Source organism: Marmota monax, unplaced genomic scaffold (assembly GCF_021218885.2).
Source record: "Marmota monax isolate L192 unplaced genomic scaffold, Marmota_monax_Labrador192_F-V1.1 WCK01_AAM20220418_F8-fsc00001, whole genome shotgun sequence".
NCBI lineage: Eukaryota > Metazoa > Chordata > Mammalia > Rodentia > Sciuridae > Marmota > Marmota monax.
The window spans coordinates 28,267,857-28,294,803 of record NW_026693777.1 but is presented as its reverse complement, the minus strand read 5'-3'; the positions used below and the strand labels follow the sequence as shown (position 1 = coordinate 28,294,803).

Sequence of the window (26,947 nt, the reverse complement as noted above, 5' to 3'; positions counted from 1 at the left end):
TATATATATATATATATATATATATATATATATATATATTTAGTTTTCGGTGGACACAACATCTTTATTTCATTTTTATGTGGTGCTGAGGATCGAACCCGGGCCACACGCATGCCAGGCGGGCGTGCTACCACTTGAGGCACATCCCCAGCCCTTAAAAGTTTAATAGATCTTTATTATTTATACTGAGAAAACAGGAAAGTAATTAAAAACCTAGAAAGAATTTTAGTTTTTATCTTTCTAAAGAGATCCATTGAAATCATTTTTATATTTTAGAAATAGTAGAAGCGTGGTACTTAACAGGAATTAAAGTACTTTATTTTTATTGACCAGCAGCCCCCAGTACAAAAAAAATTAATCTCAGGTATTATTGAATATAAGTGTTCTGAATTCCCTTATGAACTAATTTTTGAGAAACTATTTTCTTGTATTCACCATGGGACAAGTTGTCAGTCTTCTTTATTTCAACTGCTTATCACAGTTACCAAAGATTATCCCACACTATAAATTCTTAAGAACTTCCTAATCAGATATTTAAGTATATGCCATTTCTATAATGTAATTTCAGGGCATCTTATATTTATTATTTTGATGTCCAGAATCAATAAAAAATATTTCTTTATCCATAATCATCTAAGAAAAATCTTTTTTGAATCTAAAAGTACATGCCAGTCCTCTGCTTTTGCTAAGGCAATAACCAGTCGAAGTGGTCAACAATGTTTATACCTTCTTAACTGATATTAATCAGTTTGGATTTTGTTGTTGTTCTGTTTGTTTGTTTGTTTTAGTGGGGGTAGGGGAGTGCTGAGAATCAAACGCAGGGCCTTGCACATGCTAAGCATGTGCTCTACCACTGAGCTATACTCCCAGCCCAGAGAATTTTTGATTAATTTATCACTAGCAATATGCCCTTAATACCTATTAAGGGCATAATGCTAGTGATAAATTAATCAAAAATAAATTAATTCCCTTATGCATATTTAAAGAGCACATGCCACTTATAGTATTTAATATAGAAGGCCCAAACACAAACATAAGTTATGGCTTAGAATTAAAACTGCTGATCTAGTTGAAATGGAGGTCTTAATTTAGTCATTAAAAATTCATGATGTTATACTTTTGTTGTGTTATTATTATATACCACTCCAGAACTAGACACAAAGACAAAAAATAGTCCCAAATTTTGAACAATATATTATATAACTTCTGCAGTGTATTGGCATTGTAATAATGGAAAACTACTTCTCTTCATTAATACACAAACTGTCCAAAGAGGTGATGATTGAAGCTTTACACCAAGTAGATGAAGGACATCTCAGGGCAACATATCTATAGATACCACTGACAAACAGAATCACAGAAAGCTGAACATCTGGTGTAACAGAACAACAAAAGAGGTTATGTTTACGCAAAACCTTTTTGCCTCCAAATATTCGGGGTTTGGATATATAAGAAGAATATATATTTCTAAGGAAAGCAAGTATATTTAACTTAGTGACAAATACAAAAATATTCCTACATAGTGAATATGCATTCCCCTACTATCTCCACCATTTACCTCCCTCGCTAATTCTGAGTGAATTTTGTGTGTTCACATGTGCTAGTATATTTACCTCTTCACTAGTAATGAAGAAGATATAATGGTGTATATATAGAACTATAAGGAAAATATACATGAGAAAATATTAATATAACCCATTGATATGATAATGTATATTGAATTAATTGACATGCTAAATTTTATTAGGGTGTTCACATCCACTATAACAACTCCCTTAGAACATATTCAAAATTTGGGACTATTTTTTGTCTTTGCCTGTTTCCTTCGAGTATAGATAGACACACTTAGAGATATCCATGTGTGTGTAAGAAAACAAGAAAAATATAAATTCTGTAGAGTAACAGCCTCAGATGGATTCATATTAGTATGCAAATCTTTAACTCCCACCCAAAATTTTGAACTTGGCTATCACAGTCATCTTCACATTTTTTTTTGTATTCCCAGTGCCACCAGAAACACAAAGGAAACTTAGTGTTGATTTAATGAAGTAGCAAAATGTTAGGTACAATACAAAGCAGATTGTCCTCCCACCTAAAACAAATCAGTGATGTTTAAGTAAGTGATTTTGGTTTTTGCATGTGTGTATAAAAATTTGATTGCTCAAATAGTGGTTCAATTCGCATTCTGCACCAGTGAAATCTGCCCTGCAATTGCCATCTCTAGCACTATTCAGAGAATTTCTTGCCATTGTGACTGCTCTTTATACACACTAGACAGCCTTGGCCCAACCTGTTAAACTGCAGCTGCTGGGGCTGCCCATCCCAGGACACATTGCTTCCAATCATGCTTCAGTGAATCTTAAAACATTTGGCACTCCCATCTTAGAAATTCTTTTCTGGGACTCGATGTACTACAGCTTTGTAAGCTCCCCATTATTTACCACAGTAAAACTTGTTTGGGGTTGGTATCAACCTGATAGGCTATGATTCCCTTCATCCAATAAAGCACAGCTTTCCTTGATCCCTATATACTGATGAAATGAATTGGATTTGCCAGTATCTAAGAAATCAGGTGATTACTTTGTTCTGTTTGTTTGTTGCAGGGGTAGGGATAGAACCTAGGGCCTCACACATGCTGGACAAGCACTCTACCATTGACTATATTCCCAACCTCAAAGTGATTATTTTAACATTTCCATTAACCATACAAGCAGAGTGGTAAAGAGAAAATAATAGTCTTTGAAGTTCACACAGGCCTGGTTTCAAATCCCAGCTCGATGTTTACAAGCTGGGTGGTCTCAGAGAAGTACTTAACCTTTGTGGTCTTTGGTTTCCTCCCAGTTCCTTGGGGTTTCTATGAGTATTGAAAGATACCAAGTTCTAAGTGCAAAGATATTTGGTGTTCATTCCTTTCTATATTGAAGATTTATAATGGCCTTTTCGTAGAACTGACTATAATTAGGTGGCTATGCCTTTAGATTTCAAAATTACATTAATTGCCTATTTGCCTCTGATTTTGAATGTTCAGCTGTTATATTATAGAAACACCTACCTACTCAGTTGCTTCCATGGGTCCTTGGAGTAAATAAAATGACTGTAGAATAGAGTGGGTGTAGATGTTGTAAAGTTTGCTTAAGTTTAACATTTCATTATTCATGGGGAGACACTGACTCAAAATTCACACATTAGAAAAATAGTCATATTCTACCAAAAGTAGGGTTGAGTGAAAATAAAATTTGTCTACAGGAACATTGAACAAATTTTATTTGTTTATTGTGTGTTTATTGCTAGTGTGGAAATCATCTGTTCTTAAGATGAATCACCAATTAAACCTGAGTTGGATATCTGGGGGGAAAAAAATGTAAAATTAGGTAGGCTGTGCTTGCTTTCCCCAGAATTTACAATCTGAAAGATATAGAAATGCTTCAAGGTACCAGCTATTACTTTTGGGGTTTCTTGCTTTTTTTATAAAAAATAATTTTTAAATTATTTGACAATTTTTCAAAATATCAGATTGCTTGATTTATTGATTTGATGTAACATTATTTGAATTGTCAAATTTACCTTCTGAAAATCTGAATTTTCATAACAAGGGCATTTATATCTTACTAATGCCAAAAAAAGTAGAAAATTATTCTCAGAGTAAAGGAACATTTTATTTTATTCTATGAGCACTTTTGCCCAAATTAGTACTATTGAATAAGTTACTTCTGGCAGCAACTACAGATTTCTTAAGGCAGTAAACATATTCCTTCATGTTCTCTAGGGCTGTCTCTCTGCCACAGTGCCAAGTTTCTCTGTTGTCTGAATGTGAGAAAGGGCATCATGTGATATTGTGGCTTAACTGTGACCCTCAGGAACTGCCACTGAAAACCATTCTCTTCCACCCAAGGAGCTTCCTGACTTTAGGTCTGACATAGAAGAGTCCCCCTTGTCCTCTCCCCTGCTGCCCTGGAACGTACAGTTGGTGCCTGAGAGCTTTGTAGGAGCTGTGTGTACTCACATTTTTTGATAATTATTTCTCTTCATATTTTATTTTTCTCTCTGGCAGGCATACTGGCTTTATATTTTTAATAATAATATGAAATCCTTATATTTTGAGTTGATTTCATATAAAGAAAAAATATTGAGTAAATAATAATTCAGGTGGTAAATGGCTAAATACAAAGGATGAAACTCAGTGCACAAAAGTAGTCTTGGGCCTTAATGAAAATCAAAGTTTGATGTTTAGAGAATTTAAAATAGGTAACTCTTATATTCTACTTAAGATAGTTTTCAGGAAATCCTAGGAGGAGTTAGTAAGTAGTGTTATCAGTGGAGAATATACTGTGGCTCTATGGTTAGGCATAGTACAGTCCAAATGCCATTTGTCTTTAAGGAGACCTTGTACCCAGAGTCCTCATTTGTAAAAAGTAAGATTGGTTCCTGAATTAAATGAGCTAGCATATCAAGTGAATGGTACAAAGTTAGCACTAGTTCATTGTTGGACTTCCTTTAATGCCTTATGAGCTGAACATAGGTTATAGCTTTGTATATCCATATTTTTTGTAATGTTCTAGTAAACTAGAGGAAAACCGAGGATTAAAAACCCATTTTTTACTGCTGCACAAATAAATTAAAAGTTTGTGTCAATAGCAAAGTCAGGTTTAATATTTCATCTAGGTAAGCTAACCAGCACTTAGAATTCACATACATACATATCCTTATAGCATCGTTTTCCTCTCTGCTTTAGTAACTAGGAAACTGAAAGCTGAAATTCTTTTATTAAAGGTGTGCAGAACTTTTTTATATACTTGTTTGTTTAATAAGTTTGCATTGCTTTCACTTTTCTATTCTTATTTTTCTCTTGCTTCAGTTATTTTATCCTACTGCATTCTATTATACTGTTTATTAATGTTGTAACACTATATCCTTTATTTTTGGAATAAGACTGAAAATAATTATTTTTGCAAAATAATATCATTGCATTGCTGAATAATGTTCCAAACAAAATTTAAGAGAGAAAGGTTGGAGAAAATGTAACATGATCCTAAAACTGTCTATGTCAGCCAGTTCCCTTGTAAATTCTAACATTATATGTTTCATTCTTGCCCCAAAACAGCCATGTTCTGCCACCAATCATTGCTTTACATCAGAAGCCATTAGAATCTGTTTGACTATTAAGGGTTGGGGACATAATTAGCAGTCCTACCGTTTCATGTCTTCAAATACATGTTGTCTTTCAAATATGTCTTCTCTAGAGATGATTCCAATGAAGCTCTTAGCTAGAAGAGTATCTAAGGGACTTCTCTATGCAAAAGCCAGCAAAGTTGATTTTGAAGCTGCAGAAGAAAAATGAACTTTATAATTCCCTCTTTTTAAATAAAACTCTTTTATTTACCTTAATCAATCACCTTATATTCATGAGGCTAAAGAAATCACCAATGTTTGGGGCTGAGGGTGTAACTCAGTGCGAGACCCTAGGTTCAAGCCCCAGCATTGCAAAAAATAAAAGAATATGCCACAAGGCTTGAAGGCCATTAACAAAGAAAGGAATGCCCATAAAAGATTTGGCACAATGTCAGAATGATTGGCAAACTATGTAGTTAACCAGAGAGACTACTCTAAAGATCAGTTGCAGATTCTGGTATGTTTATTTTTAAAAGAATCTCAATAATAGGCATACCCCATACAGCAAAATTTTACATGTTTCTAGAGAGCCAAAATATTTTCAATATTAAGATTTATTTGGTTTCTATTTGTACAAAGCATAAAGATAAATTACAAAAATAAAAATAATAATTTGAGGATCTTTTAAAGCAAATATCTATTTTGACAGGAAAATTACAGCAATTGTACCTGTAGTGCATAGGCTAGGACTGAGACTGCTTAAAGTGAAGAGAAAATAAAAGTGTTTTTACATGTGTTTTCTTATTCTAATTTGACGACGCTACCAAAGGAAACTAAAAATTATTTTACAGGTCATTGTCATTCTTATGACAATCTTGTGATTATTTGTACTTAATGTTAAATATTTCCTGACATTTTTACTTCAATTATTTTTAGCTATTCACCCACAAATGCAGTACAGTTGACATAATTACCCCCCTTTTAATTCACAAAAGACATGTATTTACCTATTTGTTATAATGCTTCTCGTGCTAGCATGCTGTTTCTGTGACAAGACTACTTTGAACACACAGTAGGTAAAATAATATTGTATATTGCACAGCAACCCCAATAACTGAATGTTAATTTAACCAGTGAAGACAAAGTAATTATAATAATAAGAATTCTTATCTTTTAATGGAGTTAAAAATGGAACTCAAATTGGTCTTATGTAGCTCATTGGCTTAGTAATCACTAGAAAAATCAACCAGTCAAGGTGCAAAACATTTGCAAGGCTGCAAGTAGTTAGTAGAGATCCTAGCAGATCTCAGTGTACTATCAGGGTATTAGTGGCACATCTAGAATATTTGACACCTGTCAACCTCCACATAACAAAATTATTTTCAGTAGTAATGAAAAGAACAAGTGTGATGGCCAGAAAAAGATGTGTAGATAGTGAAAATTGCTTTTTACTGAATATATATGTGTGTATTCATAATAATAATGCTGGTTAAAAAAATAAAAAGGAATGTATTACAGAATTTAAAAAACTGACCATTTTAAATTATACAAATGTATCTTCAGTGAGGGTTTATACCTAAATATTGGTCTGTTGTAATAATGCATAACAACATTACATTAACCAGTAAGTGAGGTTGTTTTCCCCCCAGTACTGGGGATCAAACCAGGGTCTAGCACATGCTAGGCAAGTGCACTACCATTGAGCTGCATCCCTAGACTCTGTTTTTTTCTTTTTTAATTTTAATTTTGTGACAGGGTCTCAATAAGTTGTCCAGGCTGGTCTCAAGCTTGGAATCCTCCTTGCCTCAACCTCTCAAGTAGCTGGGATTACAGATGTGCACCATCATGCCCAGGTATGTATTTTTTTAAATATTTTTTAATTGTCAATGGACCTTTATTTTACTTATTTATATGTGGTGCTGAGAATCAAACCCAGTGTCTCACACATGCTAGGCAAGCGCTGTACAACTGAGCCACAACCACTCCAGCTGTGTATTTTAATAAACCAAAATATCTTGCAGAATGTAGATACAATTTAAACAAATAAATTATACCACCAATGCACCGTTGTTTTCTTGAATTATATTTAGTTTAAAGCAAATGGTTAACAATAAATAGAAGTATTATTCATATTTGGTAAGACTTGATGTTTGAAATAAAATCTGTACTTCTCATGAGCTGGGGTTGTAGCTCAGTGGTAGAGCGCTTGCCTCGCCCTGGGTTCAATCCTCAGCACCACATAAAAGTAAATAAATAAAAATAAAGATATTGTGTTCATCTACAACTAAAAAATTTTTTTAAAAATCTGCACTTCTCAAAAACAATACTCCATAGAGTTGGCATGCTATCTTGTCTTTATTACAAAAACTTCATAGAATAACTTGGGTTGTTTTTCGTCTTCAAAATCACTGTTGTTAATTTCAGATATACTGTTTAAAAACAGAATTATGTAATACAAAGTTTGGAGATAAAAATTGCTTTCAAAGCAGGTTTCATTGTTTCTCAGAGTTAGTTTTTCCTGAAAGGAGTGGGTACAGCAGAGTTTATATGTGGAAGCTTAACTGTACAATTGGGAATTCTCTAAATTAATGTTTCTTAAAGGATAAATTATCAAATTGTGCTAACTAAAACTTTGATGTGTTTTATTTCAACTCAACAATAATAATCAGAGGAATTGTTTAGAATTTAGATCAACCAAAGATAGTTTTGGGGGGGATTATTTTATCACTAGCATTGTTTAGAATTGTTGGCACATGGTGGTAATAAAAAACAGCCAAATCTGGTTAGTATTGTTGTTGTGTTTAACTACTGTATAGTGTGTCCCCTACATCAGCAGGGGATTCTCTATCCCTCAACACATTACTGAATACACTTATTTCTTCTAACCCATAAAACATGCTTTGTACCGTGTCATTTACAACACATACTAGATACATCCAACTGCAGAAAATATTCAGAGAAGTGCTGCACCACTCTGAAACTTATGTGTTCATAAATAATCACAGAAGGAGATCAAGAGTACAATTAGTAAATTAATAATTGTTGAATAACTTCATGTAAGTCATATGCTTCCCAGTGCCTTCATACATTATTAGTTCTGCATCATCGTATCCCACCATTAACACTATAAAGGCTTTTTTTTTTTTTTTTTTAGCTCATTTAACTGTGGAAGAAGCTCAGAGCTGGCTTTAAGTGTTCAGTTGACCCACAGCATTTTTGCCTCCTCTTAAGTACACTCCTAGAATCCCCTTTGCTATTTCCCCAGTCCCAGATGCTCAGTGCTTCTGTGCTCCTGGATTTCTGGGATCCCTTCAAAGTCTCTGTGTCCCCCACTAAAGTATTAGGAACCTTTTGTGTTCCAACATTCAGAGGATTTGCTTTTCAAATAGGATTGCAGAGTGAGTAAAGCTTAGCACAAAAGCCAATGGTGTGGTTTTTGATATTGGGAGTATACTATATTGTGGGTTATAGGGTCTCCATACTACCTCTCAAAACACAGTAAGTACATCACCATCCTACTTGCATGGTCCACCCTGATACTGTGACATAGTCAAAATCATTGCCTATGATTTCAGACACGAACATAGGGCTCATAAGCTTTGGGGAGCTTCTATGCTGATGAGGACAGGTTATCAAATCTTTTTATAAAGTCACAGGTTTTTTTCTATCTTAAAACCCTTCAGATTCAGACAATGAAGCTAAGAGCTGCATGAGAACAGAGGATTTTTGTTTATTCTTTACCTAATCCCCTCAGAACTACATGATCTGCTGTCACTTTCCACATCTCAAAAAATATGGGAGCAGGGCAAAATAACTAGATCATCTCTTAGTCTCTTTTTTTTAAAAGTCCTCTTTTATAAGATATAGATATCAAATTTTATCATTTGTAGCCACCTAATTTTGGGAGAAGAGTCAAATTAATAATAAAAAAAGTATTGGTAGTGATGATGATAGAGCTTATTGTTAGGAAAGAAAGTTTGTAGAGTTATAAAAATCTTTCCCATCTATAATCTTGATAATTTATCCTTTAATAAATATGAAGTTGGGTCACGATTTAAATGTTTAAAATAAATTCTACCAAGAGATAACTATTGAGAAACTAAGTGCCAAGCATTGTTCTGAGGAGATTAGGTAAAGAATAAACAAAAATCCCCTGTTCTCATGCAGCTCTTAGCTATAGTTAAGAGAGGGCAGAAAATAGAAACATGAATAAGTAAAATATGAAGTATGTGAGATGATGATAAATTCTTTGGAAGTAATGAAGGGAAAAGGAATAATGAGCTCTGGAAATGGGGTGCAGTTTTTACAACGTATTCATAATGGTCACAGAAATTGGAGGGCAGAAGGCATAATGAACCCTTTGTAAATAGGAAAGGAGCAGCAAGCGCTGTAAAAGGTATCAACACACTTCATGCAGGAGAGGTGACCCAATACTTGATTGATGCAGGACAGCAGCCATCGCAGGACAGGTGAACATGAAGTACTTCCATTTCTCAAACCAATATCTTGATACAATTAAAAGATCTTAACTACTGTACTTTCACAAACACCAAAAGCCTAATTGCCATTGCAGACCCCCTTCTGAAGCACCAATAAAATCCACAGACAGGAAGATTAATTTTTTTTTAAAGAGAGAATTTTTTAATCTTTATTTTTTTTAGTTTTCAGTGGATACAACACCTTTATTTTATTTTTATGTGGTGCTGAGGATCAAACCCAGCGCCCCTCACATGCCAGGCCAGCACGCTACTGCTTGAGCCACATCCCCAGCCCAGGAAGATTAATATTTGTTGAAATATTATATCCTAGGTAATACTATTTATTCATAAGACAAAGTTTGCTATTTGACTTGCTTTTATTTACTTATTTTCAGATTTCTATTTATTTATTTCCAGTAACTCTAACTAGAAGTTGGAAGTTAGAAATGCAATCCAGGAAGCCCCTTTGAGGGTGTTTTAAGGGAAGGATGGGAGAGCGTTCTGGGTTTTTGAGAGAGCTGAGATTTGAACCAGTCCTGATTCTGGTGAACTAGTGAGCTGGAGGATATGGGGTACAATACAGAAAAGGATATACATGAGAGGTGCACCTTTGGTCAAATTCATCTCCAAGGAAGAGAGGGTAGAGCTTCTAAGAACTGCTTTGTTCTTCCCAGAGAAGGGGACAGGAGAACATCCACTTTTCAACAGTGACTCCATGCGGTAATCAGAAGCAACAGCAGTAGTGCACAGGCATGATGGACCTCAGGATTCCACTTGATAGAGTAGAAAAGTTGGACCAAACAAAAGTCTCTTGTGCTTTTGACAATGTAGTATGTGTGGGTGGGGAGGGGGATCCACTAATTGTCCATATTTATCCATTTATTTATGGACAATTTGTAGAGCATTCAAATGTATATCTCCAAATTGCATAAATATCCTTCCTTTTAAATTGAGAGGAAACCAAGTAAACTATCTATGCACTACCACCTAAAGTAAAGTTTGAATTATGATATCCAGGAGGAAATTTTGATAGTACTCAATTTCACACAAAAATTTACTTATGCTATACAAATGTGCAACATTCTAGGCTGAGTATGAACAAAAATAATAACTAACATTTGTTAAGCACTATTGGTTAATCCCTATACATTTTCTCTTTTAATCCTCCCAATAATCCATGAAAGTTTGCTTTATTAGCACCTCCATGTTGCAAAGGAGAAAAATTGAGACCTGGAGAGATTAAATGGTAGAGCTAGAATCTGAGCCCAGGGCAGCCTGTCTCAGAAGACTTCTTTCTTCCCTTTCCAATACAACACCTTCCAGGAGGCAAACCTGATTCTCTTTGCCCTTTGCAAAGTGAAGCCTCACATCTCTCTTTTTTTCTTTCAGTGGTCTTCTTCCTAACACAGAAGCTAAATAACTGACATTTATCCAAGTCCATCTTTTTCCCTAATTAGGTTGTGTGAACATTTCTCTGCAGATCTTTCCTCTTTCTTAACCTTTCCTTTTATAGACAGGGGCATTCAGATGACCTGTGCTCTGGGCAAAACTGCCAACATGATGCTTTGCACTCATCCGTAAAATAAACTTTTCACTCTTACTTCCTCCATTTCCACAAGCAAATGACTTATTCAAATTTTATAGGCAAGAGGTGAGAAAAATGTAAATGTGATTCTTTGAAATGTCTCCTTTGGGTATAGGGACCGTACATTGTAGGGGCTAATTGTCAGAAAAGTTTAATTGTTACCCTGCAACTCAAGCTTCCCTCGTGTGCAGGGGCACACCATAGGTGCTAATAGTGAGAAAATTTGACTGTGACTCCGCCATGCTCTCTTCATTAAGCTAATGGAACATTTTCCTCTCATTTTCTCCCTAGGGAGGCTGTAGGAGTACAACCTTATAATTGTTGCTCTTACTGTAATTGGAGGTAGTAGGAGTATATATAATCTTATTGTCTTTTCTATGTGGTGGTAGTTTATTTATGACCTATTGATAATTCCCAGCCAGCAGCAGAAAACTCAGTGAGTATTACATTAGCATTGCCTCCTAGGAGAGCAACTACTAAACAAAGACTATTATTAACCAGAAAGAACACCTACTAAGGATGGACCGTCATACCAAATATAAACTTCATTACTGCAAAGATTGACCCCTCTGGATATCATGGGTGTTTTATTTTTTGCACTAGAATTTATTGTCTTAATATGTACCTTTGTTTAGACATGAGGTCTGTGCTTCATGAACCATTTGGGAAGGTTCTCAAAGACTACCACACACCTTCTTCAAAGCAATGGAGCATCCTATTTAGCCACTGAAGTTGTTGGAGTGCAATAGGGCAGGAGAAAAACATTAAAAGCCAGCCTTCATCTACTGGTTTAGAGCCACTGGACTGTGCTGAATGTGGTTTGGACCAGCAAGATCCTCCCCTCAAAAAAGACCCTGAGATGCCCTTGGAAGCTGTTAACCCAAACACAGGTACTCACACCTTGACCTCCTGCAACCTCCTGTCATTCTTGATAAGCTAATCCTTTGGCACCATCTACAAGATGTAACATTATTTAGGGCATTGAGTGTTCTTTGAAATTTTCCCACAGTTCATGGTTTGCTTTTGGTCTTCATTAAACAGTAATGGAAGAAAATTTGTATATTGGATGTTTTGCTGCTTAAAGTAGCTCCAAATTCTGCCTTATTTTGGGATAGAAAAAATCTTTTCTAAGGCAAGATTCATGAATGTAAAAATATAAGGTGACATTTACAAGAATGTACCATTGTATACTCTGCCTTACAGGACATTGAATATTTTAATACTAGAGTGCATGATCAAACATCTGAACTGTTAAAACTTACAAGCTGCAAATTGGCATTGATCTAGCATCTATTATGTGACAAGCACAGTGCTAAGAACTTTCATAGATATTTCATTTTATATTCCTAAAGTAGGCAAAATAATGGCTTCCTAAAGTTGTCCATGTTCTAATTGCCAAAACTTATGGATATGCTACTTAGATGGGAAGGAACTTTGCAGATATTATTAAGTTAATAATCTTGACATTGAAAGATTATTCTGGATTATCTTCCATTTATCCAAATCATTATAAGAGGGAGGTAAAAAGATCAGAGTTGGAAAAGAAGACATAACCATGGAAGCAGAAGTCAGTGTGTTAGGGACCACAAATCAAGTCAAGATGGCGCCTGGCAGTTTGCCAGGAGGAGTGGTTTGTGAGGCAACACCACAGAGCCATTAAGATGGTGGGGATTCCTTATTGGCTGACTGCTGTATCTAGATGATGCTAATTGAGTCAAGCTGTATGTAATCAGTTAGGTATATATACCTCTGCTGTTCCGCAATAAAGCGGTTCCTGCTACCTTGGGTTCCGGCTACCTTGAGTTCCTGCTCAGTTCCCGCTGAGCCCCCCCCACCAATAAAGTAGTTCCCGCTTCAACCTTCAAGTTGCTTGTCACCTCCCAGTTATTTTGCCCAGCCGGACTGCGGCATCAGTGTGATAAGGCCATGAGCTAATAACTAGAAAGAGCAAGAAAATTAAATTCTCCTCTAGAGATTCTGGAACTAATGAAGTTCTGCCCACCCATTTTGGACTTCTGACCTGCATAACTGTAGATAATAAATTCGTGTTGTTTTATATCATTAAGTTTGTAGTAATTTGGTACAGTAGCAGTTGTATACTGTCTTGGTCCATTTGAACTGCTATGATAAAATACCATAGACTGGGTGGCTTATAAACAGCCCAGATTTCTTTCTGGAAGTTCTGGAGGCTGTGAAGCCCAAGATCAAGGTGCCAGTGCTGCTGTTTGATGAGAGCCCACTTCCCAGATTTTAGAACTTAACAGTCTTTGAACTATCACTTCACATGGCAAAAAGGGAAGGGAGCTCCTTGGGGTCCCTTTTACAAGGGAATTAATTCCATTCATGAGGACTCTGCTATCATTATCTAAACACATCCTAATGACCCCATCTCTCAACACTATCACATTAAGGGTTAAAATTTCATTGTATGAATTTGGGAGGGGAAGAGCATAACCATTCTGTCTCTAGTGGATACTATGCAACTCCGAATAATTTTGTAAAACAAAGCTGTCATCTCCATTTACAGATGGGGAAACTGATATTTGGAAGAATTGCAGGGGTTTATTTCACCCTGCTTCTTTTCACAATGTATAATAAGGTAGAGTTGTTTTTGAGTGTACCTGCATTCTCTCCTGAAGCATACTGGGTTCTCCTCAAAAACTGAAAAAGCTTCAAAATGCACAAGTTAGCTAACTCACTAATCAGAAACCCACCTTTTGTCTTCAGTCATTGGGTTAGATGACTTTATATTGAACTTCACTGAGTTTTTTATCTTCTAAAAATTTGACAGGTTTGTAAAGTTTAATTCAGTATTTCTGAAACTGAAGCTTTTTGCCTTGCTTTCTTTTTGTACACATTTTCTTTTGTCTCATCATGTTAATCTAGACTTTGAAATTATTTATACCAAGAGGAAACTAGCAGTCTGTAATAGAGAGGGGCTTGATGTGTTTCTAGTTTTATAAAATAACAACTTCATAGGGTTCTAGAAGAAGATGTCATATTCTAGTGTCAGCTTTCAAACCCACATAAATGGAGAGCAGAATTTTGGGTAGTTGATGGTCATTTTCCATGTCCCTAGTACCATGAAGTACACTGAATTCTGTAGTAGGTCTAGATAAAAATGTGTGACTCACAGGATTTAAAAGGATTTTTGGAGTTTTTAAAGCGTTTTATTTTATAGTAGATAATGTGTTGATTACCATCAACCCTAGCTTGAGGGATTACCCGTCCCCTTTCTGTACAGTGCAAGTGAGGACAAACTCAACATCTCCATATGACCTATACTTAGCCAATCAGAGTACTCTACCCCTGACCACAGTGATTGCTTCGGGATCAGGGATGGGTATGTGACCCAAGACAGTCGAAGACTCCTTCTTGGGACTTCCCTGCCAGAGAAGAAAATATGTTTTATTTCTCTTTGGCAAGCTATAGGAACAAAGTGGTTCATGTAGCTTGTGACCATTTTTCCAGAACATTGAGGGGCAATCACATGCTGCAAGAAGAATTGCAGGTGAGAGTTGAGTGTGAGGAGTTATAAAGGAACAGAGAAATAGAAAGCAAGGAAGTCCTAATTTACTCAGCCATGTCTTATGCTTATGCGCTGCCCCTGGACTCTTTCAGCACATAAGCTAAAATATCCTTTTCAAACTTAGGTTTGTTTGATATGGATTTGTGATTAAAATGGAATAAGATTTTAATTTAATTGTTTGAAAAGGTGGTATCATAACTCAAGAAAAACATATATAGCAAAGACCTCTCCAGATTGTCCTCCCCTACACAGTTCCTACCCCAGAGGTCATTATTAAATCTTTTTATGAAATTTTAAAATTTTTCTTCATGCATAGACAAGCAAATATAAAAATATGCTTCTATTTTAACATAAAAGTTAACATATTAAACATACTGTTCTTAGTTTTTTTTAACAATAATGTATCTTTAGCAGTTTTCTTCCTTCCTCTTATTAAAAAAAAAGTGTATGTATTTTTAGTTGTTGATAAGCTTTATTTTATTCATTTATTTATATGAGATGCTGAGAATCAAACCCAGTGCCTCACACATGCTGGGCAAGCGCTCTACCACTGAGCCGCAACCCCAGCCCCGCTTCCTTTTTAAAGCTGAGAAATGGCATGAAAATAGTGTTGCTCCATGGCCAAGAGCACATAGAATTTTTAAATCTCCTTTCTTCAATCTTAATAAGCTTAATATTTCCCAGAGATAAATGTCAACCTCAAAAACTACTTTTGCCATAACAGTTATGAATGACCCTGTGCAATCTTGAAATAGGAACCAGGATAAATAGGACACTATGGCATGGGTTATAAAATGAACATTGCAACTCAATTTGGTTCACTAATATGTTTTCCTTGGCCTGAATAGTGTTTATCATTTTTGAACTGCTTGTCAATGTTTAAAATTATTTAAAAGGCTTCATGTTAATATTGTAATATTTCATTTTAACATCATTGAATAATTTCACCTTAAAAGCGTATTTCTAGTTTCTCTTGATAATGTATATTGCTCATTTCCACAAGTTACTAATAGGTTAAAGTTCATTAGTAAGAACACTGTAAATAGAGCATTCACCTTCAAGTTACCCATAGTTCCTTCATGTTTTCTGTGGTATCCCCAACCCTAAGGAAAAAGGCCTTTTGCCATATATTATATTTCATGTTCTATTTTGCCATATGTTATATCTCATGGTCTATTTGCCATATATCTCATTTATACCTATGTGGTTCCTATGGGTACACATTTGCTTGTGTGACCTTCAGATGATTGTTATTGAATCCTTCAGGACTTTAAGGCCTCTTCAAAGAAGAGTTATTTTCCCAAGACTATATGAAAGGTGCTCAGCAAAAAGAAATAGTTTCTCTTTTTTTCTATCTACTTAATTAATTTTCTTTGATCTAATAGTGAAAGAAAAGAAGAAAAATCTTACTGCATATATACTTAGACCACTTACCAGAAGTTTGCCTTATTCATTCCAACTGGCACAATGGTTCCAGCAATCAGCATCCTTTCATCTCTCAATCATAGGAATGATTGAGCATCTTGATTACTCAGTTCTTGCTAGGGCCAACTTTATTTAGGATTAAAGCTGAGACTTCACAATGATTCCATTGCATGACTCAAGAGAACATCGTGTCTCAGTTTTTCTATTGAATTTCCATCTAACAATGGCAAGTAAAACATATAACTTTCTTCATACATATATACACACAAACAATAAGAAAGGGTTTTTTGAAAAAAAGAGGCATAAAATATTAAGACAAAGAAAATGAGAAGGGAGGTGATAGCAACAACCTGTTGACAGGTGTAAGCAGGACAGCTGGCACCTCACCTGGTAAAGAGGTCAAAAATCCTGAGGTAAGGGGGAGGGGATAGAATGATTCTAGGGATTGAATCCTAAAGGCTTGGGGATTGATGGTCCTAGTATTTATGATATGAAGACAATTTTGAAAACAGGAAAAATGGTAGAAAGCTTGTTGAAGGTGTAATGGGACTTCCATCACTTCTCCTACCTGTGGCAAACTGGTGCCTGATTCTTATGGAGAGGTAATAAGAGGACATCTAGACTGGAGTAGGGATAGATTGTGGTGGGGAGGGGGTCTAGAAACAGTTAATGATGTGGACATTATCTTGAAATGAAGATTAAACTAAATATGCTCACTTATTAAATATTGAAGCCACTGCCAACATCTCTTCCTCTACTTTGCTCCCCTAAAGTAGATGATGAGATCTACATCCCCCTACCAAAGTGATAGTTTCATCTTTGAAAATCAGACCAGCCAAGAGAAAAGATCTAGAAACACTAATAAGGGATGGGAATTTCCATAAACAGACCAGCTCAATCATTCTACCCCCATAGTCATCAAGCCTCCCATTGGAAGCATAGAATTTTCCCTGAATTTTTTGTGATACTCTCTTTGTTAGGGTCTGTAAACAAGTCAGGATGGCGCCTGGCAAATGTTAGAGTCTGTAAACAAGTCTGGATGGCTCCTGGCATTTTGCCAGAGGGAGTGGTTTGTGAAGTAACGCCAGTGTGGAGATTCCTTATTGGTTGACTGCTGTATCTAGTTTATGTTAATTAGATAAGCTGTGTGGAATGTATAAATACCCCTCCTGTCCTAAAATAAACGGCTCCCACTCCTGCTGTATCAATCTACACAAGTTGTTCGTTACCCCCCCCCCCCCCGCTATTTTGCTGCAGATGGACTGCGGCAACTCTTTTTTTTTCTTGTGTGTTAATGGGGATTGAACCCAGGGGTGCTCTACCACTGAGCTACATCCTCAGCACTTTTTTTTTTCTTTTGAGACAGGATCTCACTAAGTTGTCCAGGTTGGCCATAAATGTGTGATGCTCCTGCTTCAACCCCTGGGCTGCTGGGATCACAGATGTGGGCCACTGTATCCAGCAATCCACTCTTAATTATTACAAACCAGGTAAGAATCCCTAGATATCTAAAGGAGAAGATCCAACATACACATGACAACAAAACAAAACTACAGAAAGAACAAATAAGTTGCAGCTTAGAGGAGACAAAAGACTAGAGGGAGATGAAAACATAGAAAAAAAAAGTTATTATCAAAATGTTTCGAGAAATAAGTTTCCTGAAATGGGAGATTCTAATAAAAATGAGCCTCTCAGAAAAATGTAAAAAATAAAGAATTATTGCAAATTAAAAGCATGAGGATTGAAAAATAGAAATTCAGTAAGTGGATAAGCAGATAAATTGACAAACTATCTTAAATTATATCAAAGGATAAATAGAAATATAAGCATAGTTATTTAAAAATTAGAGGAGAAACACAGAAGAACCAAATACTATGTCAGGGAAAGTGGAGGAGTGGAAGTCAACAACAAAACCATTTATGAGAATTTCCCACAACAAAATGAAGAATTTAAAGGACTTAGGATGTGTCCAGTACAATAAATAAAAATAGACTTATACAAGTTTCATAATTATGACATTTCAGAACACAGAAGACAATGCGAAGATCTATAAAGCTTTCAAAGGGAGAAAACAGATTTGATATAAACAATTAAGATTCAGAACTGAATTAGACTGGCTGGTCACAGTGGCCCACATCTGTAACCCCAGCAACTTGGGAGGCTGAGGCAGGAGGGTTGCAAGTTCAAGACCTACATCAGCAACTTATGGAGACCATATGGAAAAACAGAATTAAAAATGGACTGGCCATGCAGCTCTGTAGTAAAACACCCCTTGGTTTCATCAGACTTGTTAAAAAAGAGAACAAGAAGCTGGAAGAAAGTGGAGTGATGCCTACCAACTTCTGAGGAAGGTCATTTGCATTTTGGAATTCTAGACCCAAAATATCACTTAATGAGACATTTAGAGATTCAAGTTTCCCAAACCTTATTTATGTATAGTTTTTCATTAAACTAATGGAGAAGGTTCTTCATTGTTTCCCCCAACCCCCCAGAAAGGGAGGGGAAGCCAATTAGGAAAAACAGAATCCAGTGGACCAGGGATTCTACACAGTGGAGAGGCAAAGGGAGTCCCAGAACAGTGGTTCTTAAAAGATACCACTCCAGGTTATGTTAAAACCACAGTGCCAGCTCATATGATCAGGCATGTCTGTTACATTAACCATTAGCTACATACAAAACATGAACTTCTTCCAACCCAATTGACATCATGATTACTAATATCCAGAAAGGTGAATGTGTGGGTGCAGGAGGGGAGCGGTTCCCACACATCATTCATGCTTCTCCTCTTTCCCCACCCACAACTTCTTCCCCAAACTATTAAGACCAGTGGAATAGAAATGAATCTTAAGTACCCTTTCTTAAAAAAAATAACGTTTTAATATTAGAATAGTTTTAAACTTAATGAAAAGCTGTAAAAGTTAAGTCCCTTATGCCCATCACCACTTCTCCTGGTTCATTTGTCACAATTAGGAAGCCAATATGGATACATGACTGTTAACTAAATTCCTCAGTTTATTCTGTTTCACAGTTTTTCCCAGTACCAGGACTGTATTCCAGAATATCACATTGCATTTAGTCATGAAGTCTCCTTAACCTCCTCCACTCATGACAATTTCTCAAGTTCTCCTTATTTTCCATGAATTGAGTTGTTCTAGGGAGTGCTGGTCGGGTATTTCATAAAATGTTCTTCAGTTGTGGGTTTGTCTGATGCTTCTCACCATGGTTCAGCTAGGGATAGAGTATTTGGGAGTAAGACATACCATCAACATGACATTTTACCGATTTTATTAATGCTGCCCATAGATAGTATTGGCCACGTTTCTCTACCATAGTTATTTACTTCCCCTTTCTACACTCTGCTCATCAGAAGTCAGTCGTTAAGCACAGCTCACCCTTGAGGGATGGAGAGCAAAGCTCTACCACCTTTAAGAGTGGTGGTGAGTATCTACATAAATTATTTGGAATTCTTCCATATGGAAGATTTAATTCTTATCCCTATTAATTTATTTATTCAATCATGAACTTATGAATGTTGATTTATACTTTGGGATATAATTTAATACCGCCTTATTTATTTTATTACTCAAATTGTCCAGGTTTGTCCACTGGCAGCTTTTAGGTTAGTTCCTATGACCCCTTTTCATGCCTCATTTGCCTGTGTATGTGTGTGTGTATGTGTGTTTAGCACTTCCTCACGCTCAGCACTACCAGAAGCTCTAGACACAGCTGTGTATTCCCAGACTCATACCTGAAATCTGCCATCTTTCCGAGGAGCCTCTTTCCTTTTATGGAGAATACCATGTGCCCTTTCTTTACTGGCATGAATATTCTTCTCCTTCTCCTTTTTTTTAATTTTTAAGGACTCTACCCACCCCATCCCACCCCTAGCCCATCAAGTTAAGAGCTATTTGGATTATCAAGAAAATACATTGATAATTTGCCTCATAATTAGCATTCAGAAGTTAATGTTTTGTATATAGCTAATTGATTCAGAAGTTTTCATTAAATATTTGGAGTGTCTTTTTATTTAAGAAAGCTAAAATTTTGTGATACTTATTAACATGAAAAAAAGAGATAGCTGGTTATGTAATTACCTTAATTACACTTCCTTGAAGTTGCCCAGTGCCCAAAATTTTTTCTAACCGTAACAGAGAATATGTTTCTGAGGGTGTTTTGATCTGACACCCCAAAAGGCACTTTAGCTTTCTGCAAGACAGACACCATATTAGTTGTCCCATATCCTAGAAAAACATTACTAGCAATTGGAACCCTTAGAAATATTAACTGATGTCTTACCGTCCATTTGAAGAATGCTAAACAGGTTTTACAAGAATTAGATTCCATGATACTAAGTATCTTAAAAGTAGGAGCCACCCCAACATATAGGATAATTAATATTATTAGTCCTTGCAGTTTTATTAGGAATATATACAGATTTTACAGATCCTATACCTTGAGTCATTTAGCATAACTATCTTTTTTTTATCTTAAAACAATGTTTTGCTCTACACATAAAATGAATAACCAATACTAGATCTTTAAAATTAATTAAGAAAAGAATGGTTGAGATAAATTAACCTGAAATCTATGCTATATAAATGTGAATTCAAAGTTAATTATATTTGCTTCCAAAAGGCTACATTTGCACTTAAAGGCAGAGGGCTCAACTCAACGCTTCTGTGTCAAATGGTACCAGATGGTTATTAGACTTACTGAGACTTCAACATTTTAGTGAGAGGGGAAACAATAAAATATTCTTTTGTTTAAATTAAGTTTACAATCCAAAGGATTTGTTCCTTTGGGCCTCAAAGTTCTACTTTTCAACATGAGAGAGTCTTGAACATAATATCTTTGCTTCAAAGCCTTTTGCTTTCAAATCTAACTTTTGCTTTGAAACTAACTGAAAAGAAACTAAGTGTGTCAGAACCATACCTAATCCCCTAGGAGTCAGCATTGCATCAAGTTTATTAAAATTAAACACTTCTCTTTTTTTTCTCTCATCCTCAAATAGGCACCTGGTAATAAAAGGCAAATGAGCTGGGTTAGGATAAAACAAGCAATGTTTTCTCTTCACTAGTTCATTTGGAAAAGTCGCTTTGCTAATTGAGAAAAATTTAATGAATTTTACTTGTATTAAAATAAGGGTAATTGCTTCACGGCAACAATGTACTCATTTGAGAAAGTCATTACATTTATGTATTGTGTTTTCATGTAAATACTTTTGCCAAAATGTATTAGCAAGGAATATAATATTATGGTTCATGGTTCATGTAGTATCTGAAAAGAATAATTGTATAAGTAATCAGTGAAAACAAAGCAAATGTTCCTCTTGGGTTTGTACAATAAAAATGGAATTAAAATTATTCAGGCTCAAAAATGCAAATATAATGCATCTCCACCAGCTGAAAAATAAAATTTTCTAGGCAAGACTTGTATATTCTTAAGTATACAAGTTTGATTCCAGAATACAAACAATTCACATCATGCATTTTTTTAAGTAATCAAATATTTAATTGTTTTTAAAACAATAAAATCATCAATTATTTTACTAAACAAGCTCACTGATATTCAGAACACATTCTGGGGAAAATTCATGCAGTGAAGCAGCAGCAGCAACCAAAATCGCACTTTCATGTATTAAACAGTAACAGATTAAATTCACAGTAAACTTAAGAGCAAATAACCAATATCAATTTAAACAGATTAAATCTTGGGAAAGGGCAAAGTTTAGAAATGATCTGAAGCGATAACCAAATTCTGAGAACAATAGGCTGTTGTATTAGACAACAGCACCCCCTACTGGAAGCTTGAGGCTGCTTGGACTGGCATTCTTGGAGGCTGCAGAAAAGCATGTAGGGGGCAGGGAATCTGTGATGATGGGGAGACATCCACCATGGGATTAAGGGCATCATCAGTTCCAGAATTTTTTTTTTTCCTATTGTGTAATCACAAACTTAAGGTTCTAGAATATTTATTATTCTTCATCGATAAGCAAACAAGAAATTGATTCAGATGTTTTCATTTAAATAATTGGAGTATCTTTTTTATTTAAGAAAGCTAAAATTTTGTGATACTATGTGATGTGAAAAAAAGAGATAGCTAGTTATTTAATTACCTTAATTACACTGCCTTGGAATTGCCCAGTGCCCAAAATTGTTTCTGACCATAACAGAGAATATGTTTCTGAGGGTGTTTTGATCTGACACCCAACAGGCATACATTATGGCTGTACTTACACATTTATGTGCAAATATTATACTCAAACACAGAGACATACATATAAACACACACACCACATGTACACACAACAATGACATTCGATCTATGATTCAAAGCAAAACCCAGTAGCCTAGAAGTCTCAGTAAGATGTCCCCTTGTTCATGTTTTGGGGTTTTTTTTTTTCTTTTTTTTTCTGTTATTCTTTGGGTAAGTAAACATCCTTAGCAATCACAGACAGGAAGAAACATGAAAACCTCAAAGGGTGATGAAAGGCAATATTTGACTAACAGCCGTCTATAAAATATTCTCTTATAAACATTAATGCAATTCAAATTAATCAAATGTCTAATAAACTTGTCTTTGTCTGATCTTATAGGAAACCCCAGTCAAACTAACTTGCTAAATATATGTAAATGCCATAAGCAATAAGTACAGTGATCACAAAAACTAAAGGAAAAATCAGGAGGGATGATTTTAATAGATATGGCAGATACATAGAGAATTTGGGGGGGAGGAATAGAAGTAAGCATGAAAATCAGGTAAGTTTTAAAATTAAATCCAGGTTTCTATGAAAAAAAAAGATGAAAATGGCTCTCACCTTTGCATCTTACTTCATGAACACCCACCCCATCACCTCCAGCACCAAATGCTTTAGTTTTATGACTTACATGTGAATATTTTTGGTTTTTTGGTTTTTTCAAACCCACAAGGAAGGAACATTGCCTGAGCAAGTGCATCCCATTTCAGAAGCCAAGTTCCCCTCACAGCCTGGGGAGGGGAGAAGTTCAGCTTCTCCTTCCTTGGCATTTCTGAAGTATGTGGAGGCAAAGGGAAGCCAAATTGGAGGCACTCTGTTAATGTTAATTCCCCAGCCCCGAAATACCCAGGGAAGACAATTCAGACAGGGGTTAAATATACACTTGGAGCTATCTGCAGGTGGGAGTGTTCCCTTCCTAAGGCTAGAAGCACACAAAAACGCTTTCCTTAAAAACAAGATCAAAAGTATTTACATTTTCAGGTGCTTGAAAGAGTGGATAAAGCACCAAATCAGAACATAGGAACACAAAGATGCATCCCAGCTGGCCCAATAGTGTGCTCCTGGGTGTCATTTAACATGTTCATGCCTGAGTTTCTTCATCTGTAAAAATGAAGTCATTTGACTGTTGTGTGTTTCATTTGTTAGTTTAGTTGGTTTTTGTTTTTTTTTTTCCCAGATTAACCTTTGATGGCAAAGAAATTTTGATGAGGATTTAATATTTAGACAAGACATGATCTAACAGTGCTTCAAAGAATAATCATTACACATGAAGGAAATGGGTTCCAAAAATCAAGAACTATAGTGAGTGACGTATCTTCCCTGAATGCACTCATTCATTTATTTATCCTTCAGTTGGTGTTGATTAGGACCCAGTGTATGTTAGAGTCAAAACAGGCAATGGAATTCAAATTTGAGTAAGACTCAAATATCTTCCCTCAAAGAACTTGCAGCTTAGTGAGGAAGTGAGACAAATGATCTGTAATCACAAGACAGGGTGGCAAGTCCTCTACTAGCATAGTTCTCGGTGCTGTGGGAGTGCACATGTCCAGGGAGGTTAATGTGAAAGCTGTCATGAAAGGATACTTGGAGAAGGTTATACTCAAGTCCCATTTTCAGGCATAAACAGGAAGAAAAAAAAAAGGAATTTTAGGCAAAAGGAGCAGCCTTTGAACTCAATCTGGAACATGGAAAGAATGGAAGGATTCTGGCAGCAGCAACTTGAGGGCAGTGGTGCATCCAGGGAAGTGGTGGCAGGGAGAGCAGGAATGGAACCTTGAAGTGAAAGGGAAAAGTTTCTTCTATCCAGGGGGCTGTGTGGGAGGTAGAGATTGGACAGAATAGACTGGAGCTTTTTAAGACAAGAGACAAGAAGACAAGTGAAGAGCCTGTGGTAAAAATCTGTACCAAGGCCAAAAAACATTGGAAATTGAGAGAAGGGAAGAAATTTGCAAATGTTGATAAAGTATAACAGGATTCAGTGATTGTGTTTAGGCTGAGGCAGAGGGGGATGCGGAGGACCACTTACTTCCACACTCCAGTTTAGGTGGCCAGTGCACTGACAGCAATGGAGATCAGGTTGGGTGGGGGAAGATGAAGAACTCCATCTGGGCCAGAGATTAATGAGTTATTCAGATGGAGATGTCTGCAGGGTTTCTGAAGGACAAAGGAGAATGTAGCATTGAGAATATGAATTTGGGAGTATTGGGGTACAGAAAAAAACAATACTTCAACATCTGCCTTAAAACTTAGAGTACCTGAGGAGAAGCAAGTGAAGCAGGAGGTATCCTCTGGAGGTCCCACAGACTGCATCTACCAAAGAGGAACATAGTTTCTTCCAGTTGTCTTACTGAAATGTCATTGTCCAAGGAAGATGAAACTTACATCACAGAGGAAGAGACTAAAAATCAAACACTACATCTAGAGCCCAAAGGAATTTTGCCCCAGGCCACTATCTGTTTGGGGGGGTCCACTTATTGCCTACTAAAATTCATTTATTCCCCTGCCCAAACTGTCTTCATCCCCCATTTTCCTCTGCCCCAAGAAGATGGTGGTTAAGCCTCTATCTTCTGGCCCTTCTCTGAATTTCATATTTGTGTGGCTCCCATGCACTTAGGCATTGTTATGGTTTACACATGAGATGTCCCCCAAAAAAACTCATGTGTAAAACATTGCAAGAAAGTTGACAGGTGAAATGATTGGGTTACGAGAGCCTTAACCCACTCAGTACAACCCTGATAGGGACCACTTGGGTGGTAACAGCAGGTAGGATGGATGTGGTTGGAGGAGGTGGGTCATTGAGGATGTGCCATTGGGGTTGATATTTTGTGAGTGGTGAGAGGAGTTCTCTGTCTGCTTCCTTGTTGTCATGTCCTGAGCTGTTTTCCTCTGTCATGCCCTTCTACCTTAGTGTTCTGCCTGGCCCAGGGCCCAGAGCAATGAAGTCAGTTATCTATGAACTGAGACCTCCAAAGCTGTGAGCTTCAAATGAACTTTTCCTCCTCTAAAGTTGTTCTTGTTGGGTCTTTTGGTGATAGCAGTATAAAAGGTAACTAAGACAGGCATGTTAATAAATGTGTATGCCTATTCTGTTAGTCTGCCTACTGTCTGTCAGTTTGTGCTGGCAGACTCAATCACTGAGCCTTCAGAAGGAAAGCTTGCCCTCAAGAGAGTCAGATTCTCACACTTCAGTCCCCAGTGAGGCTATCCTTCTTCTCTCTACCACCTGTTTCCCCAAGTATTGAAAAATCCTGTGGAGGAATTCTGATTGGTTTGGATGATACATCAACCCCTGTGGCCAAGAGGATATATAGACTCTTCTAGAACCATTTACTTCAAAGGATTATTTCCCAAAAGTTAAAAGAATGCTTATGAAGAAGAACTTATACACATGACCACATCCTAAAAATTTCTAATGCTAGAACTCCTTTACTGTTCTTGAAAAAATTTAGCTCTCTAGTCACAGCCATCTCTCCTCTTACAACCGACTCTACCACTCCCACTCTCATACTCACACTTAATCTTTTGCTTCACCCGGGATTCCATACTACAATCTACCCATTTTTTCAGTATACCAGCCTCCTCCCAGCTTTGCTTCCTTCCCTGTCCAATCTGGACCGAATAAGTAACATTACCTGGTCTAGTTTGGGGACCACCTAGGATCACAAGAAATTCACAGAAGGAACTGACCAGCCTGAGGATGGGGCCATGACCATCCTAACTGGTCTTAGACTCAGACTCAAACATTCATGTGCTCCCTGACTTATCTTCCCAGGAGACCCTTGATCACATGATTCTCAGCTGACTACCACATAATTACTTCTGCATAGTCCCAAACCAAATGTGTTTTAAAGTGGCTCCAAGTTGAGTTTCTGAGCCAAGTCCTCTCCCCTTAGGAAATCCAGAAGATGCCAGTGAAGCTCACTATAGCTTAAAATTGCAGTTCTAATGGTTTAGAGAAATCTCAGTCCTGGGGCTTGATGAGTTACTCCATTTATTTTTTCAGTAAGTACTTGAGAAATATTTGTTAAGCAAATGATATTTTCAAGTTATGCCTGAAACCTTTAACATTTTATTCTATAAACTTTTAACAAAACAGACTGAAACCTTTTAAAGCTATCTGCGGAAATGTTCAATCCAACAGAGACCATTGAAGTACTACATAGTGTTAAAGAGAAACAAGCTGGCCTTGTTACCCCAAGAGTTAAAGTAGTGACATCAACAAATGATGAACCACAACAGACATCTGAGGAAATAAGTCAAGAATTTGCCTATACATATGTGACTTAAACCTCTACAATCGGGACCTCCCACAATTGTGTTTAGAAGGGGAAAAACATATGTAGTTAATTATATGGTACCAAGACTAGATAGACTATATGAACTGTCTAGGAAAGACAGCAGCCTATCTGGTTGACATATACATTTAAATCCTGATTCTGTTTGTTGATAACCTGATTTTCTTTTTGGTAGTTTCTGTTGAACAATAAAAAGAAGATATATTTGTTTAATAGATAGAAATGCACCATCTTCCTGGCAGTTATATTTCTTAATGCCACAATTAATAA

General features: G+C 36.3%; 1 long non-coding RNA gene across 1 annotated transcript; it reads left to right on the top strand.

Annotated features, from left to right (window-relative positions):
• On the top strand, positions 1 to 17,637 carry LOC131424823 (uncharacterized). Its single transcript, XR_009228376.1, has 3 exons — positions 1 to 6,962; positions 11,808 to 12,062; positions 17,493 to 17,637. It is a non-coding gene; the product is annotated as an uncharacterized LOC131424823 (long non-coding RNA).
• The last annotated feature ends 9,310 nt before the right edge of the window (positions 17,638 to 26,947 follow it).